Here is a 5,426-nt window from a genome sequence, read left to right as displayed (position 1 = left end):
ATTGGACTGGGGATGGGACTCCTCACACTCCTTTGCTGTGTTTGAAATGTGGCTGGGCCGACCAATCACAGCCCCGCAGTCGATTTGTCGTGCGCTCGGGCCCACGTGTCCCGAGTGACGGGGTCGGAGGTATAAAAGTTTTTTGATTTATCGCGGCGGCAGTGTGTTGGGAGGTTGAAATGCGAGACGCCGCTGGTACAAGGTATCTCTTCTCCTCTACTGCAGGTATTTTCCCACCTTTTGTATCCTTTCTTGCCCCGGCGCACGCCTATCACATCTCCGGCACGTGCACCCCAATAGCCGGACACAGGTACGGCTGGTTCTGGGGCCACGAAACGCGCACTCGATACAAACCGCCATTGTAGCCGTTCTCTGGTTCGCTGGGAGGCAAGAATTCCCCTCTTACATGTCTCCCTCCTTCTTTATTCCCGTATTCTCCCGGCTCAACACGCTCCGTGGGCGAGAGGGACCGCAGGTGCGCCGTAGATCCCCGATGCTAAATTTCACATCGCTGCGATCTCTTCTCGTCTGGCCTGGTGGTCCTTGCATAAATCATGAGGTGTTAGCGTTAAACTCACCCGGCCCATTGCCTTATCTGCAAAACCGTGAACGATCTTGTCCGACAACGCTCTCGGTCCCACCTATCGAGCGATGTGTATCTTCTAGGTGAGATTGTGGGGTGGGAGAACACACGTCAAGTCACAACACTGCCGCTTGTTGTAACAAGACTTTTCCGTGCTTTAAGACAATGCCGGTGGTGATTTGCCCTGCCAATTAGCAAGCACAATTATAACCGAGGGCACATAACGAGGCGGAACCGGGCAATCAGTGGCTCGGAGGGGGGAGGGATACGATATCACACCCGCCGCTTCTCTACCACGCGTAGCCTTGATAATGATATCGCCCGTAGTGCAGATATCACACGCGAACGTTGTAGGAATCCATTCAACCATGTCATCACAGAACGTAGTGGTAATCTGACAGCCCTTGGAGTTGTGGTAACATCCCTGCTGTGAGAGTAGGAACAGCAGGATCCTTAAACGCTTCTGGTGGAGAACTCGGTGTTTTGCTGCGGTTTTGCGGTTACAATATTATTCCCCCTGCGATACAGATATGATATTCTACCCGACCAGATCACACAAAGCGCCCGGTTTACGATATGGCGTTGCCATCACACAATCCTCGGAGGGAAACCGGGTTATTGTATGCGGAAATTAATTCTAAAGGTCGTGATATCAGACAATGAAACTGACAACCCCTGAGTTATGACGCAAACACAATGCGATATTATGCAACAAGGAGAAATTATCTTTTCGTGTACACGGTATCGGCATTGTTATGAGTAAAACGGAAGATCCGTATCACTGCGAATATTTTATCACTTTCAACAGATATTGCATGCTGATATGTTGTCTAATAGATAAATAACGACATTGTGTTTGGCTGTGATAATCGAAATCGTTGTCTTCCATTTCTGACAAAATCAAGCGCCACTTTTTTGCTTAACGAATTTGGACACTTTGTCCTCGCTTCAGAGACGTATCATATGCTTGCAGATTTTAGTGACGCAATTATTCAAATGCACGACAAATTAAAACCTAGATTGTGGCTATTGTGTGATGCGAAGTCGCTTAAGTGGATTTTTTCCATTGACTTGCATGACAGAAATTAAACAGGTACTTCAGCCTGCATTGCCAAGTAATGGCTAAGGACGTTCCGTACAAATTCATCCGTATGACGCCACAGAAATTGGATTTGCACATTTGAATCAGAATCGCTGGTCGTTTGGGGTTCGGATAATATGGTAAGTGTGACTGAAAAGCGAGTGCTCTTTTGCTGTAGAGGGAGGGTTAGTTGAAGGAGCCCGTTGGGAGTGCTGTACATTCATCGGGAGAAGTCAAATAACGGACTGTTTTTCTGAGGGCGACATTCATGGGTGTCGGCCATGCGTGCTGTGCCACAGTGCACAACACGGCTCACTACCCCACGGGCGATGGCGCGGCCTATTCAGGCCTGCACACCGTGTTGTTTTTGTCGCGGAAAAAGGAAAACAAGTCGACGACTTGGGAATCTTTTTTTTTTTTACTGAGTGAGCTTCTGTTTAAGTCGTAGAAGGATTCTGATATATGCCTTTTCTCCTCCTGCGCTTCGATTTAAATCATGAATAAAATCATCATCGTAAACATTCAGAATAACCCGTATCATTTCATGCTAACTGCTCCTACATTTCAAAATAGCAGGGAGTTTAAAGAGGTAATAGGTATGAATAAATACAGAACAGGCATTAAAACCTGCGCTGATGTGTTTTGATAACCTTAGTTTGCCTTCAAAACAGTATACTGTTGTCACTTTACGTATTTTTCCACTACGGATAAATTTGGTAGAATTGTACCTTGCTAACAACCGTTGGTTTTACGTATGTTTTAAGTTCTTGATAGGTGGGGAGGGGGGCGCTGCAATGGGAAAGCCGACACCAGCCGACATCGTTGTGGTGTGGGAGGGCGGATGGAAAACAAATAGACAGCAAATTAGAGGAAACAGTAGTCGGGACCAACAACACGGCAACAACACCACGGCAGTCTACGCATCAGCGCTGCAGCAACGACGACCGCTTTACATGCTGTAGTCTCTACCACTACACTGGCTATAATAGGGAGAATAATTTGCTAGGGAGGTTTTGCTACTAGAGGAGTTGGTCGTTGTTTTTGCCGAATCCGACGATCCCCGTGCCCCTGTAGGAAGGTCTGGTGGGGGCTACACATGTTGGACATAGTCAACATAACTACGTACAGGCACAACACTGCTGCTAACTCGTCCAAAAACCGACATGTTACAGACACAAGTTGTTCGGAACGTTTTTCGCAGAACTAGAAACCAGCACTGAAACTCTGTGTTACTTGAATAAGGGTTTCTTTTTTGTGAGCTGCTGTACTTGTCGTCTAGCGTAAGAAACTCGTGGCTGGTTGTTGCTCGTGGTACAACTACTAACAAGACAGACCCGGTGGGGATCAGGGGGAGGGCTCGCGACAAATTACCCAAATCACACGGTCAATTAACCCCGTCACCGACACCTCTCTCAATGGCCCCGCCGCCCCGCTCAATAAACTCATCACCGGGGTCATTATCACCGATTAATTCACTCTTTTCATCCCCAATTTGTACCCCGGCGATAACTATTACACGCGAGGGCCCGGCGCACTCACACGGAAAATTGATTCGCGCGGTGTTTAGGAGAGGTATGGGCGGTTGAGCCGGGGAGCCCGCCCGGCATGCTCCAACGGGGAGGGTAACCCCGGATCAAAAACCTTGCTACTGTGTTCCGCGAACCCGGGTTTATGTTCGGGATTAGGGACAGAATCCAACCCCGGCTAGGGGACCGTTGCAAAACATTCTGAGGAAAAGCAGACGTGTGTGTGCTGAAAAACTTTGCTTTAGATTCAGAATACAATTCAGCCCAGTTTGGTAGCCGTTTTCAATAAGGGCAGTGAAGCAAATAAAGTCATCAAGTATACAGCCAGAGAACAAAAAGGATGAATTCTGCAACATCTTATCTCTGTGACAACTTGCTGATATCGCTACTCTTGATTCTTCACAACTTCCCTTGCTCATTTGAATACAAATCACCACTATGGAAATATTCAGAGAAGGCCACCCTCATTTTATGTGCTTTGAATTAGATACGCCAATCATATTCTGCGAGTCAATTTGTCAAAGGTATCCACACGTATCTTTATGCATAGTCGAAAACGTGCAAGTTAAAAGCCATGGTTGTCTTTGTTAGTCCATTATATCTGTCTGAGCTTTCAATTGTCTGTGTGTTAGGCCCTCTTTTACTTCCGTTTTGGGCAGTGCTGTCCTTACAACAACATGTCCTTAACCCGCTGTACTGCAAGACGAGGAAGGCATCTAATAATGTATAATTATTACACGTTTTGTTATGGCTATCCCTCGCTTACAACAACAACACGAGCATTAGCCAGATCGTAACAGGACACCCAAAGACAACAGCCATTTCGACGTGTTTTTACTAGTCGTGTAAACTTGCGGCTTCCCCTGTTGTTGTTCTTGTATTGTCAGTAAAGACGGAGTTTTCACGGCGTCTACGAGTGAAACTTTGCCCGCTAATGGCGGGATCATCCGCGAAAGAAAACAGTTTTATGTATTATCTCAAGGTATCATGACAAATAAACGAAAGTCTGTCTGTAGCCATACTTTGTCGGGACTTTAAATACCAAAAGAGGGATGATGTTGAATGGAAACTTTAAGAAAGAAAGAAAGAAAGAAAGAAAATATATGGAAGGCCCACCCTGAGCATTGTTGTTACATGTATATCATTTTCTGCATCTAATTTGAGCTGAGATTTATTGTTATACATATGGTGGGAACAAAAAGAGTTGAGGAAACAAATTTAGAATTTAACATATGTCGGCGCTACCGTACTGCGTGTTGTAACGCTAACAATATACACTATAACATGTTGATAGAGTTTAGCGTGTTACTATTTATATCCGTGTATTGAATCTATACATATTACTTCAAACGTGAAACATATATACATGTCAGATTTTGACAACCATTTGTTTCTGTTTTTGCAGTGCAAACCCTCTTCGTTGGACACAACGTGATGCAGCAGAAGTGCCCGGATGTTCAAGTCCAAAAGAGGACCCGGATGTAGTCGTTCCAAGTCTCAAACCTTGGAGCGAATGGTGTTGCCAAAAGGAGTTTCCTTTAACACATAGGAAACCATATGATATTTATAGGGGTATAAACAGAGATTTTACTGAAACAGAGTAAAACCTCTATTTGTATATCTATCTGTTCATCTTTCTTTAAATGTATATACATTCATACAATTGCAAACATAGCTAAGTTTGAATTTACCATATATATGTATATTTATCGACAGAGCACATTGAGAGACATCTATGTCTCTCTCTCTGTCTATGAAGGCCAGTGTTTTAACCTTAAAGTCAAAGGTATGGCTTTGAACATGCTAGAACATAAGCCATACCTTACTCACTACTGTACCTTTTGATATCTCTAAATCTGTCTGTGTGTTTGCTTGTTTGTTTGTCGTATTAATAAACACATGACATGATCTTCTTGTACCTGGATTTCTTTTTCATTCGTATTTCTCGTGAGGCAAGGTCAGAAACTCAGGTACGTCCAAGTTCCTAGCAAGGAGGTTTTAACTTGAGCCTTGGTCCGAGTTACAAGTAAGTGACATTCCTTAGGTTCATGGCCGTGTCAGTATTACCCCTTAGCTTGTCCACTGCACCTGTGTCACTTTGTCCCACCTTTGTTTGGCTGTAACGTTCCAACAATATGCACCCTCCAATTAAGTGAATGGCAACATCCGAATGGCAGCGGCACAAAAGGGTCGGATGGCAAGTTCAACATGGCATTGTTCAGGGTGGGAACTACGC

At 44.9% G+C, this 5,426-nt stretch overlaps 1 long non-coding RNA gene across 1 annotated transcript; it reads left to right on the top strand.

Annotated features, from left to right (window-relative positions):
- The first annotated feature begins 137 nt into the window (after positions 1-137).
- Positions 138-5,108, top strand: LOC118403212. The gene is made up of 2 exons (XR_004829619.1): positions 138-225; positions 4,596-5,108. It is a non-coding gene; the product is annotated as an uncharacterized LOC118403212 (long non-coding RNA).
- Positions 5,109-5,426: the final 318 nt, after the last annotated feature.

This window comes from Branchiostoma floridae, chromosome 16 (assembly GCF_000003815.2).
Source record: "Branchiostoma floridae strain S238N-H82 chromosome 16, Bfl_VNyyK, whole genome shotgun sequence".
NCBI lineage: Eukaryota > Metazoa > Chordata > Leptocardii > Amphioxiformes > Branchiostomatidae > Branchiostoma > Branchiostoma floridae.
This window is presented reverse-complemented; position numbering and strand designations above follow the sequence as displayed.